Consider the following 14,365-nt stretch of genomic DNA (forward strand, 5'->3'; position numbering starts at 1 on the left):
TTTACCTTCGCTCTCGTTTTAAAATGGATGAACCGACCTTTGCTAGCACTAGGCAATTTTATCCATAGAGCTTTCATGATGTTTTTTCTGTGGTCCTCAAAAATGATTATTGTTTTGTTCTTCAAATTATGAGAAGTTTTCCATCTCTGCAGTAAGTTCATCACGGGCTGTAACTGTTTTCGATTGCAGAAACTTACATGGCCGCCTTTAGCCTTCTCCAAAATGTTTATGAACTTTCCCAAAGTTGTAAGTGGCACGTACAACACTCAGCCAATATCAGTGCTAAACTGGCCAGCTTCCGAACGTTTGATTATGTTTAATTAATTTCAAACACAAGGAGGAGTTGTCTCCTGTTTCCTACCAAACGAAGCACCGCTGTCACGGAAAGTTTTTTTTTTTTTTTTTTTTCTCTCAGATATGGTTAAGGGATAACAGCGGGTAACACAAAAATCTAAATAAATAAATAACAAGTGCCACAGTGTAACAGTGTTCAACTACATACTGAAATTAAAACAGGAACTAACTGATGAGCTGAGTTGGGGGTTCCTGTAGCAAACATCTGAAATACTCCACCCCTCATTTAACACGACTAACCTCAAAGAACAACAAATTACTAGGAAAACAATGTTTTACGTTCTGTAAGATAAAATGATAAAAATCAAAAACACCCTCAGTTGCTCGTGAATATTCAGACAAACAATTTCTTATTCCCACACTATAAATCAGCTATACGTATTTAAATGCTGCTTGTTTGTTATTTGGTTTTTAGGAGCATTAGCAACTAAGGCTATATTGCTCCTGGATATGCGATGGTCATTTCCTGACCTTTCCGCATCCTCCGTATTTGGTGGTGACGGGCTCGAACCCCGGTCTAATCAAGAAGCGTGTGGTACGCACTGCTGCTCCTTCCCACCTGGCTACGGAGGCGGCAATTTAAATGCTGCAAAGAATACTAAAAGCTACTGACGTATTGTACTAAAATTCGAGATGCATTACTTATACGGGGTACGGACTAAAAAATAGCACAGTGCAATGTCGTACACTAAATGCAGGCCACATAAATCAGAATTCCATTATAAATACCATATAGCAGTTCACTGGGCGTGATGTTACGTTCGAAAAATCGTCGGAAAACGAACCATGGGAAAATGGGGGAGTTTACCACATTGTCGTTTTACGTCGGGTATTAAAATACAGGATTATCCACTGAAAACGAAGCCCTATATGCGGATGTTAAAATAATACAATATTAAAATTTTGAGATGGTCTACGCAATGTCCCATGGGCATTCACAAATAACAATTAAACAGATGTTTCAACTTATTCATTGTCTTCCATGGAGAATTCTCAAGTGCAACCTGAACTTCCGTTAATTTAGAGAGAAAAAAGGAGAAAAAAAACTCATCAACGGACATGCACTCTTATTGAGTAAAACGCATAATAGATGAGAATCAGTAAACGAGGGGGTGTAGAGCCTGGCCCCACTTATAACAGAAAAGTGACTAGCACACACGTATATGAAATTTCAAAATTAAAATTTAATTTTCTAAAAACATAGGGTTTCGTTTTAAATCGATAACCCACATGAAGCTCTAATTTCTTAGATGAGATTTCTTGGTGCTATGTGTTGCAGACTTCATTTTGATTAGCTTAACGTTCATGAGGGGGCTGTGTGAAGAATAATTGTCGTTTCTTTTCAGAAAGTCCTATGAGATCTCTATATCGGGTACTGCGCATAGATACGTGTAGAAAGAAACTAATTCTTGAACACTCTCCAATGTCTACCACCCGCATTACCCACTAAATATGCCCTTTATTTCTATTTCTTTCAAAGTCTGCCAATTTCTCGGGAACCGACTACTCAGAGGTTAATTTTCGGGAGGATCTCGAAGACTTCCGATTACTGTAAATATTACCTTCCTGTTATTTGCGGTCCACTTCTACAAACGAACGCACACGGGACAACCACGCACTTTCCCAATTTCCTCCAAGAACAATCTGACTTGTACACTGTCTAGACACCCGTACACTTTGCCGAACCGCTACGGTCGAATGACGAGCTTGACTGTGTCATCCCGAGGGAGGCAGCGTCCATACGACGAAATGATTTCCCATTGGACCACCGGCTTGTTGTGTTCGAACTGTCGGGCAAAGAAGACAGCGAGAGGATACAAAAAGAGGGAGGTAGGACACATAGCGGCGTGGGGAGGTGAGCAGTCGGGCTCGGAATTGCTAATCAAAGAATATTCTCGTGAACTTGCTTTAGGTGCTGCTTCACTGTTGATGAATTACACTGACCTTCCGTATGTCGACAGCGTTTATCGATCGAAACGGTGTCAATGAATGTGCTTTTGTTAGTGGACCTAACATGGACATTTCGTTTACGAACCACTGCCTACAAAAAGGGTTTTCTATGTACGGCTTATTAAAGTTTACAATATACTTAGATAAGTACTTCGGTTTTTGCTGGAGTCCAAGCTGCGCGCAGGTGCATGCACACTTCAACTAAGAACTTTATTCTTTGATGGTTCTAAGGAATTAGAGGTCGCTGGAATTAATGCGTTACAGGCAGCAGATGATATATCGAAAAATAGTATATTAAGATATTTCCGGAATAATCCTTTTTTAAAGAGATACTGGAATTCTCTTTATTTATGCACTCATCCTAGTAAAAACACAGAAATGTTTTTAACGATGGTGAAAATACTTAGAATAAAGATTAACAGAGTATTTACTTACACTATTCAGTGCAGATATGTGATTTAGGAAGACGGGCTATCCTTTAGAAGTTATTTCGACTCGCATTATTCTACAAAGTTATTGGCACATATCAAACTCCCCCAGACGAAAGACGAGTAGCAAAAAAAGAGAAAAATTCTTTAATAAAACGGAAACTGATGTTTGGAATTAAATAAAATAAGTTACAGTGTTTCTGGCCCTGGCTGTTGTTGTTATTTGGCTTTTTAGGAGCATTAGCAACTAAGGCCATATTGCTCCGGGATATGCGGTGGTCATTCCCTGACCTTTCCGCATCCTCCGTATTTGGTGGCTCATGGGCTCGAAACCCGGTCTGATCAAGAACCATGTGCTACGCACTGCTGCTCCTGCCCACCTGACTACGGAGGCGCCTGGCCCTAGCGATTTCAGTGAGAAGTTGGTACCGCATCTGTTTTTTTTTTTTCCCTGTTCGTTTTATGGTTTACCATTTTGCATTAAGATGTTCATAACGAGTTATTTTCCATTTAACAAGTTAGGATATGAAAACTGAAGATTTCAATATTCAGACCATTTTTTTTTTTCTAAAATGGAACTTCTAACCATAAGCAGTGCTGTAATTAACTTAGGTTTGTCGGCTTTGTTAAACGACAACCGCACACGATGTTAAGTAGATAATCAAGGTTGAATTAAGATTTCGCTAAATTAATCTTTTATAGTTACCAGAAGAGTTTTCCTTCTTTTGATATCAAATAACATTATTTTCAGTAGTAACTTTAATTTATTTACTACTTAATTTTATTAATTACCATTGGCGTGATAACTGTCCAACAGCATAGGTTCCTACATTAGCAACGGCTAGCAAAAATAAGATCATCTGGTTAATGAAAGGGATTACATCGCCGCTTCATCAAGTCACGTAAAGCGGGCCTTCCTATAAAAACACCCGAGAGCGATCTCTGGCAGAGTACACCAGCGCATACTAAACGACACAATATGGGCGACCTTATCTGCGCGTGCCCGTTATAGCGTATTCTCAACGTGTCCATTAACTGCGAAGTCAGGCACTGACGACCGCAGTGAACCTATGATTTTATGGAGATATGTGCCCGAGGAATTTCTAACATCACTATCAAAGTTGAGCTGAAGTATGCACGCGTTATTTTCAAACGTTATGCAGCATCTCTAAATACGATAAATATCTAAGTTCCTATCCAAACAGATGAAATGTATGTATGCCATCGCAAGTCCTCAACTAATACATGCCTCCAGTTATATCGCACGATGCTGATACACCATTGGAGGTATGCAGCGAAGAGACATTTACAGGGGTAGTTACCATGAGAATGTACCATCCAAACTTACTACATAACCTCTGGTGGTTTTCATTATTGCGTGTCGCTTTATGTGATCAGCTTTGCCTTTTCAGAGAGAATGAGTTAGCAAACGCATTCACTGTAGTAATATAAAGGTGCCCGCTTCTATTTTCATACTTTACAAAACACACTTTTATCGGGTGAACAAATAAAGTGGTGTTAATAAAGTATGTAATTATCAAGGGATAAATGCCAAAATATAGAAATATAACCATCTGTAACTTACTTAACATTAAGTTTCAAAATGGTTACTTCGGCTATTGACATCTGTGTGCAAAACAGTTGCAACTAACAGGTGTCAGCAGCCTTATTATTTTACTAACATATGACATTTCGATAGACAACTTATCGTTTAACGTTCATATTATTAGCATGAATTCATATGTCTTTTGTTGACAAACGTGGAAACATTGACTTAATTATTGACTATAAAAATAAAAACAATCACTTATCTGAAACAAAACAAAAAAAAAAAAAAAAACTCTCGGATGAATTACATTTCAGAATTTTTCTAGAGAAATCCTCCTTTGGTTTGTAATTCCATTTTGCGCGGTTAGTTTAGAAAATTTTAATATATCGTGGCAAATCTCTGAGAGGAGGCAAAATGTAATTTGTTGCTATGGAAACGCGTATGTGTGATTAAATGCATCTAGTTTTTTTTTTTTTTTTTTGGTTTGTTTGTTTTGATGGGCTACCATTTCGCATTAAAACGTTCATAATGGGTTATTTTTGGTTTAACATGTTAGGATTTGAAAACCGAAGCATTAAGAAAAAGAACGAAATCACGGAAAATGAAATGCATTTAAATATTGAGGAGTTATTCCGAGGAATTTAAATAATGATCGGATGAGATAACACAACACTGTAATAATTGAAATACTCTCCGTAATCAGATTATTTATTTTAATTTTTTTTTAGATTTTAATCGATGAACAGAATGGCAAATTGGATAAAATGTTATTCCGAAATCAATTTTGAAGTTTTGTTTGTTGTTCTCAATTGAATCCTCCGAAATATTTATTTCGTTTTCAGAGTTTGTTGAATTGGATTGTGTAGATTAAAATAAAAGCAACTCTGATCATGACGAGGCGCCACTGCATTGTCTAAACTGTTATTGAAGCTCTAAAAAATGTTCCTGTAGTCTGCAAAAGATTTCATTCCAGATCTGATCAACGTGCATGGAATGCCAGTGTATTAGTATTTTTAGTGGCAAATGATGCATGGAAGTAAGCTTATTCAGCATCAGCCAAAAGAGAAAGAAAAAAAAAAAACAAAGAAAACCCCACTCTAATAATTTGTCTTATTTCTTAAACATATTCAAACTATCCATTTCCATAAAACCAGATGGACCTTTTTTTCCAATGATCATTCACCCTCTGAATTAAAGAAAAATTTCGCACATCTATCCAACAATCATTGTTCTTCAATTTAAATGTCCGTCCCGTTATGTGTGTTGTACGACCAAGAGTTATGATGACATCTCCATTTAATTTTCTCAATCCATTTATAAGGCCTTAATCACCTCAATCGGAACTCCTCGCTGGGTCGTCGTTTACAGACGATACAATTTGCAAGAATGGAGTCTTTCTTGGCAAGGGTATCTTTTTTATGTCTCTGAAAAATCTTTTTTGCTATTCCCTGCACCCGTTGCAACAGTTCTACATACTTCCTAAATTGAGGTCTCCAGACCAGTAAGCAGTACTCAAAACGTGGCTTAACCATTGCCTTATAAAACGCGATAATCAACCTCCTTATTCCTGTATATCATTGACAAAACCGTGTGAGTTGCCCTAGCAGCCTGTCTACACTTTTCACTTAACTCTATGTCGGACTGTACATTCAGATCCTTTTCTTTCTCCCGTACCTTGGGTGCCGCCTAAGGGATTACTACTTTCCATATGCAGTACCTTGCATTTTTCAATGTGAAACCTTAATTACCACTTCTCTGCCGATGTGACCAATTTTTCTAGGTCTTGCTACAGCATTTCACCGCTATGCCAATCTTCGTATGATCTGTAAACGTTAAACACATTAAATTCAATGACATTAAATCGATATGCCTTCATCAAAATCGTTAACAAATATTGAAAATGATAAAAGGCCAAGTACTGTTGTGAAAGGCCAATGCCTTTCACAACTCAGCCATCCCTTTATCCATAGCAGTAACTTGTGCCTCATATCACACTGCTCCAAGTTGTACAGTAGTCTTTCATGTATAACAGCAGTGTCAAAAGTTCTGCAGAAAGATACTTATAGGATATCAAAAATTATTTTTTTGCATCCAGTTGTTTTGTTATAAGCCAATTAAATTTAGTCAGATAAGTTCTTAAACTGATATTCCCATAACGAATCATGGTGTGACTGACGTATAACTGCATTCCTGTCAAGATGATCCTGCATTACTTCCTTGATCACTTACCCCCATTATTTTTCAAGGAGCCTTACAAGGAGTCTATAGTTACCTCTCCTTCGATATTCTTTATGAACAGGGAAGACATCTGCACATCTCTAATCCATTGGGTCTCCCCTGGATCCAAGGATGCCCACATAAGTTTGACTCAAGTTTTACTTACCTCATCTGCTACTTCTTTAAATATAACTGAACATTTCCATCAGCTCCAGGTGCTTTATTTACCTTTTGTTAGTCAATAATTTATCTTCCACAGTTATCACTAAACAATTAGCTCCGAGTTAGAACTTGGTATGCTTCTGCCTTTAAAAACCTCACATTTAAATATAGATGCAAAAATATTGTTTAAATATCGTTTGCCAGCAATCAAAACAGGATTATCAATAGCTATGCCATTCATATATAGTGGACCAATGTGGTTCATTCCTTTCTGCTGTTGATATCAGCAAAGAATTATTTTCAACTTTTCTTCGCCTTCCTAGCCAAAGACGTCTCGTAATCTGCTTTTGCCCGCCTGGCTTCCTTTTTGTACTTACTGCCTGCATGTGTGTCCGCGGATAGTTTATAATCATCCTATGCATTTTTATTCTGTGCCATCCATTTAAGTCTAAATCTTGAACAATATCTCTTAATTGGTATGAAAAGCTTAGAAGCTTCTATGATTATTTTCTTGAATGCTTCCCATTTAGAATTTGCAGTTGGTAACATCATCAATTGGTCCCACTGAAAAAGAATTTAAAAACTGTCTAAGACCATTGTAATCACCGTTACGAAAGCAAAAACCCTTCCCGTTACACTGGCTGTAGTAACATCTTTTAAGTAAATCCCACATCAAATACACTTTGATCACAGCCACCTAGTGGTTCTACTGTCTGCAGATTTTTAATGCATGAAGAGTCACTGCTGATAGATCAAGAGTTGCTTTGTCTTGTTCTTCTCTAACATGCTGGCGTAGAAAACAGTCATCCAATAAACTGAGAAGTTCTGCTACCGTTCGAGTGACCAGCCCACATGTTTCGGTCAATATTTGGAAAGTTAGTCCCCAATAATAAGATTTTTTTTTTTTTTTACTGGCCCGCTCTATTTGTCTGTATATCTCTTCATTATACTCATCACACACATTTAGCCTATAACACATTCCTATCCTCAATTTTGTTTTCCCAGTGCTTATGTCACACAACTGACTGAACATCACAATGGCCACCTGTATAAACACGATGCACAGCGTTAGTCTACGTGTTTCTAACCAAGAGAATAATTTCCTCCCCTCCTTTCCGCAAAGTCGACCGTGACAGTATAGTAGTTTGCCACTTATCATTCGTTTGGAGAGGTTCTGGTTCGATTCCCGTCGACGACTGGAGGAATTTATAGTCTTTTTAAATTTCAATCGAGACTACAGTTAGCCGATCTCAGGCAAAGGGTTCCCCGGCGAGTTATTCCAGTTCTTTCATCCCGCGCAAATAAGCTGTTCCAACACAAACCACAGATGATCGATGGGATTGATGTCTGGGAAATTTGGAGGTATTGACCTCCAAAATTACAGGTATTGACCTGAAAGTCTTCCTCATGTTCCGAGAACCAGTCTCGAACAATCCGGGCGGTGTGACATGGCGCATTATCCTGCTGAAAGACGACACCGCCAGAGGTGAAGACCGGTGCCATGAAAGGGTGTACCTGGTCAGTAATGAGGTTTAGGTAGGTGGTAGACGTCAGAGTGCCCGGCACATAGATGGCTGGACGCAAAATATCCCAGCAGAACATCGCCCAAAGCATGACACCGCCAACATAGGCTTGTTTTCGTCCCATGGTGCATCCAGCCGCCATCACTTCCCCAGGTAAACGCGTACACGTACCCGGCCGTCCACATGGTGCAATAGGAAACGTGATTCATCGGACCAGACGACCTTCTTCCAACCACTCAAGGTCCAGTTTCGATGCTCGCGTGCCCATTGTAGGAACTGTCGCCGGTGAACCGTGGTTAGCATGGGCACTCGGAGTGGCCTGCGACTACGCAGCCTCATTTTTAGCAGGGTTTGATGTACTGTGTGTTGTGACACATTACTCCCATCACCAGCATTCCTATTACCGGCTAGTTGCGCCATAGTCGCCCTTCTGTTGCCACGTACCATCCGGGAGAGCCTTCGCTCACCTCGAGCATCGATGAGCCGTGGTCGTCCAAAACCTCGCCGGCGGTTCGTGGGTTTCCCTTTCTCGGACCACGTTCGGTAGGTACTAACTACGACTGACCGTGAACATCCCGGCTGACGTGCCGTTTCGGATATGATCTGACCAAGTCGTCTGGCCATTACAATTTGGCCTATGTCAAACTCGCTTAAGTCGGCTGCCTTTCCCATCTGAAAATTACGAGTGACACTGATTAACGGATCTCAGTATCAGGTGTGTTTTATACAGTGTCCTGACTCGCGCACGCGCAGTAGTTCACCTGCAGCTGCTTCGATTTGCATAACGACACGCTGATCATAATGTTTTGGCTCATCGGTGTATTTGCTTTATTATTCTACTCTGAGGCATGATTTCCGTTTAAATTAAATTTAATTTGAGAATTCCATAGTACCGAAAGGCCATGAGAACTCTTTACAATAAACCTAGTTGGTTAGAGCAGTTGTTCGACTGTCTTGTTTACACACACACACACACACACACACACACACACACACACACACACACACACACACACACACAAGAAAGAGGGCTTGAATGACATTTCGACAAGAGGAATTTTTATCGCCCCCTCCAAAAAAAATCCACAATGAATGATTGAATGTTGGTATAGGACGAGGATTTTATTCCAGAAACTCAGGTTTTACGTGCAGAAAATAAAAAAAAAAAAGTAACCACAAATACTAATAAAGATAGACAAAATATACTGATGCCTCATAGCCTTAGCCGCTTTGGCGCTTAACACACACCACTACATCATTCACAATAAGCTACCGTTTTATAAAGCTATGTGCACAAAAGAGGATTTATAAATCACATGTGCAGGGTTAACTATTTATCGCACAACCCATCGGTTAATGGTGTGTAGCGAGCTAACTATGACAACAGAGTACATGAAGTTTCATTAGATATGGAATACGATATTTTTAGACAAATTCAGGAATGCAGTTTCATTTGGAGGGCAATGGTATTTGACGAACAGTAAAACATTTATTAGCACAGTGCGTAACATGGATTTTTCCAAGGAAGAACAAAAGTTATTTTGGAACATTTCCTTGAATCCAAACCATTTTGCAATGCCAAAGAGACGTTTAGTAATAAATATCCAACTGACTGTATTAAACAAAAGAACTATTCATCGCATTCGCGCTACAGATGAACATATTCTTAGTAAAGTGCCTAAAAATACACTAGAAAGAGAAAACAAAGCATGTGTATACGAGAAAGATGGACATTTCCGGCATATCCTGTAAAAAATTTAATTCTCTCTTAATTCTGTTTTAATTTGTTTTGTTATACTGAAAACTGGGTTGCATTTAAATTGGGTTATTGCGTTGCATCCTACACTGCAGAACAAATAAATAATACATTAAAATAAATTTACCGTATAATTGATTTAACTAATTTATTCCTGAAAACAAAGCGTTATAATTATTAGATCAATTTCTAGGTTTAAATAAACTAATATAAATTTCACTACAAACCACGATTTAGAAAATTTTAAAACGTTTGACCTTCCAAGTATAAGTTTAGAATATTTGTTCCAGGAAGCACTCAATCCGCACGGCTGACAGGAATTATTAGCAATTCCAAAAGAAGGCTATCGGGAATGCTTCTAGAAGACAGCATTCCCAATAGCTTTCCTTTGCATCAAATACATCAAAATCAAAATGCATGAAAGAAATTGAATTTAATGATTATACCGACACAGGTCCCACTTTTGATTTAAAATTCGAATGTACTTTTTCAAAAGATAAAAAAAATGAGTGCTACTTACGTTATCTCCGATGAACTCTGTGTAAGTGGCTTGAGCCACAGCAGGAACTCAGGCCTTCGTCAACACAAACCAAAAGCAGCGCAGACAGACAGACGAACTGGTGCATCCTATGAACGCTGCCGACTCCAAAATACGGAGGCCCTCCTTGTATGTCGTTCTTGTCGGCATCTATACAACATCCCTGTTGTTGTTTTTGTTTGTATCTGTAACTATATCCTAGTGTAGCTCCTGTTCCAGTAAGGTTCCGAAACCAGACCCTGCAGATGAGGAAGAAAATCCAATTTAGATAAGAACAAGCAATACGAAATATCGTTGAGAGATTTTTTTATTTAAAATAGACAAACGTACTCGGTTTAACCGAACTTTAAAGATACAAACACACGAGCACTTAAAATCTTTCATCGTCTGAGGCCGTTTGTGACATAAAGCGATACGAACTAAATATGTGATTAGCTTCATTTAGGTCGCTTTGCGGCCACGTGCAGATAAAAGAGAAGCGAAAAATTACTGTCCATTACTAACGCGCGATAGCACTTTTGCTTCATTGCTACAATCTTGGTCATATCAGTCATTGCTGGTTCGTGCAGAGAGTAAGTGGTTGATTCTTCCATACAATTTCTGTGGCTCGATACAGCCGTCTGCTTTTAGGGATATAAATCTACAAAGAATGCTCAAAAGATACTTCATCCAAGAACGAATGCGCCAGTTAAAGAAATGTTAAGGTTTTTTATTATTAAAATATGTACGTAGGGTGTCGCTTCTGCTGAATTCATTCGTTAAAGATGTGGATACAATAGTTTTGATCAGGATGTAGTGAAAAAAAGTACGTCGTTTTTGATGACATTACGAGGGCGGATTTTTCTTTTCATGGAATTTTGAAAATTTTTTTTCTCAAGTCTTTTCCTACTTTCAGGTTGAAGATGGAAAAAATTCCCAGTTTTATTATTATTCGTTTTTAGAATTGTAGATTTTTCCTTTAATCCAGAGAAAATGAAGTCAACTGATATTACAATGTTGATCGATTCTTTAAAAAAGAGGCTAAGTTACAATATGAAATATTTTAACCGGTAATTCTAGTTCAATCCAGATTACAGAATATCTCATATCACTGCTGAATGTCGCTAATGGTATTTGCCATTATAGTTTTGCTTAAAATGATTCAATTAAAATTTTATGAGTAACGTTTTAAAATTTCTTTGTCACTGTGTGTTTAGTGTGCATGGAACTTATTTTAAAATTTCCTTGTCGTGACATTGTAAATCAGTAATATCTAGGATCCATTCTCTCTCTCTCAAAATACGAAGATACAATTGGTACTTTTCTTTTGCGTCTCCTTGTCGCTTTTATTATTTGTTTTTCCTTCTCCTTCAGAGAGCTTTTTGAATCCTTACTAAGGTGTCTTTTCAAGTAGAAGACATTGTTTTGTTTTAGTGTTTTCGACTAGATACAATTTAGCTGCGACTGATTTGTCTCTTGTAATCGGAACCCCATTAAAAGATAAAAGCGATAAAGTGCACCTATAGTTTAACTCGCTAAAGCAACATCTGTGCTGAGTGGTCTCCTGATAAAACAAGAGAACCACGGGTAACCTGATGTTTCTCTTGAGCAAACGCAAAGCGAAGTTTAAAGAGAATTCGACAGATACCTCAAAAAGGTTTACTTGCCCGCAAGGAAATACATTAAACAAACAAGCGTCGATCTTTCATTAAAGGATACTAAGATCACTTGCTTGTTTGAAGTTTTAAGATTGTAAAGTGAAGGTTGCAATTGGACAAAAATACCATTAATGTAGCTGAAATTTCGAGAGAGAGAGATAGAATCAAATCATGTAAATATAGGGCGTTAAGCAAAGAATTACTTGTATACGTTTTTGATTACCATCTTCTGCTGTATTTCCACTAGAGAATCCCAGGCAGTTTCAAAATGCGAAGCCATTTTGGGAAAAAAATGGCTTCATTTAAAATAGATTTAATTAAATATTAAAACTTGCTTTTAAAAAGGATACGTTTGCATTTTTCTTTGCTTCGCCGATGAAATGTAATATCCTGTAGAATTTTTAGAGTTTTCACCAAGGGCTGCATTTTCAAATTATATTTAAATCATTCCAAAGCGATTTCACTGTGAATTATTTGAATGTTAAACTCGAATCCTCGCCGATTTTGTGTACTGCGCCATCTATGGTGACATTAGTAAATTTTCATATAAATTTCTACTTGACGGTAATCATATAATAATTGCTAAGTAAAGTCCGCAAACAAATTTTAACGTACAAGAAAGCAGGAGAAGCGTATGAAAGCTATAAATATAAGGTTTGAGTATCATACGGGAAGACTGGATTGGATTGCTATAAAAAAAATTCAGTGAGAGCTTTCTCCTTGACAGATAAGATGACTTTATATCTGAGTGGTATTTTGTACAGCAAAAACAGGTTAAAAGGCCAGATAGGGAACCCGAAGGTTAGAGTTTCGCTGTCCTTAATTTGGAACCATTAATCAGAAAGAAAGCAGTCAGCCAGTGACTCCACCGCCTATAAAATCAGGTACTCTTTGTACTTCCCAATAGTGGAATGTTCAGAGATTGTATAATATCCCAGTCGACTGAAAGTGTAGACCATGTATTTGCTACTCGGTATGGTACCCGGGACTTGATGAATTCCGTATCTGAACATCATCACAAAGCCACGGCCAGGCTCCATATGGAGCAATTTATAATTCTGTCCCGTACTGAAATTCACTGGATAAAAGTCGAATAATGCGTCTATGTTTTTTGTACACAAATGTATTTCTCCTTCTCTCTCATTTCCAAGTTTCAAATTTTAATTTAAGTCTTCAAAAATAGTTGAATTACATTCAGGGTTTTGAGTTGGGTTGCTTTAGAATAAGTCCACGAGGACTCAATATGTCGTTTGCATTCTATGGGAAGACAAAAATCTGTGTTTAAGGAAAGAAAACAAATGTGACTTCGCTGGAGACCGCCTAACTCGGTCAGTGCCTTAAAAGTGAAAAAAGTTATTTTTGTCCAGACGGGATTGAACGCAGGACTTATCCATCTCGTGCGAAAGAATGGCACTCGCATCCGCGAGGGTTATGTTTAGGAGACTTCCAGAAATGGCTATTGGATGCTGTCCTAAGGATTTCTGAAACAATTTTTGAATACCGAATTTGCCTCCCGAACCAACAACAGTCGCGTTACCGGCGTAAGATATGACCAGCCAAAGAGCTTCACTTTTAAAACTGTAAGCAGTACACTTATAGGATGAACCCATGCGAAAACGAATAAAAGCGAACAGTACCTTCTTTCATGAAAGAAGTAATACAAAAAGAAAATCTAAATTACAATAGGCGCAGATTACAAAACAAAAGAAATCGAGAAATGCCGAAGTCTCAGTAAATATAAAAACGCTCCCTTTGGTTCAGCACCGTGTAGCAAACGCAGTTAGTTCAGAACTGCTCGACAGTGACGTAAAATAACCGAAGGTCGAATTTCAATTGAAAAGTAGTGACGTGAAAGAAATTGCAGGAAACATTTGAATCGGGACGAAAAGAACGAGAAATAATGTTGCCTCATAGCAGAAGAGAGTGGAACATTCATGAGGGAAGCTACTAAATCTACATCAGTTTGATAGAAAATATCTTTGACAATAGAAAGAAGACAGTCAATATAACCAAACTCGAAAGTGCCACTTAGTGACTTCCAATCACCCAAGAAACAAACCAGCTTTTTTTCCATTCTTTTTACTATACTTGGTGGATTTTCTGAGCGCACTTAAAATAACCTATCAAACGCATTCTCGCCGGTATGGTAAACGATGCGTTCGCCTCTGCTCACTTATCAGCTCCTGACAGAAAATGGTAAATGGCAAATATAGATGGTAATTTATTCCTTTAGGACGACGCGCGCACTAAA

General features: G+C 38.1%; 1 protein-coding gene across 3 annotated transcripts in view; it reads right to left on the bottom strand.

Moving 5' to 3' along the window:
• Window positions 1–14,365, bottom strand: part of LOC150089519 (glucose transporter type 1-like) — a 1,237,972-nt gene that overhangs the window by 874,021 nt on the left and 349,586 nt on the right. For all 3 annotated transcript variants that reach the window (XM_090368637.1, XM_090368634.1, XM_090368635.1), the window contains exon 2: window positions 10,460–10,716. The gene's annotated coding sequence lies outside the window, so the exon portion shown is untranslated. The remainder of the gene's footprint in view (window positions 1–10,459; window positions 10,717–14,365) is intronic.

This window comes from Mastigoproctus giganteus, chromosome 2, assembly GCF_048544385.1.
Source record: "Mastigoproctus giganteus isolate SK-2022 chromosome 2, ASM4854438v1, whole genome shotgun sequence".
NCBI lineage: Eukaryota > Metazoa > Arthropoda > Arachnida > Uropygi > Thelyphonidae > Mastigoproctus > Mastigoproctus giganteus.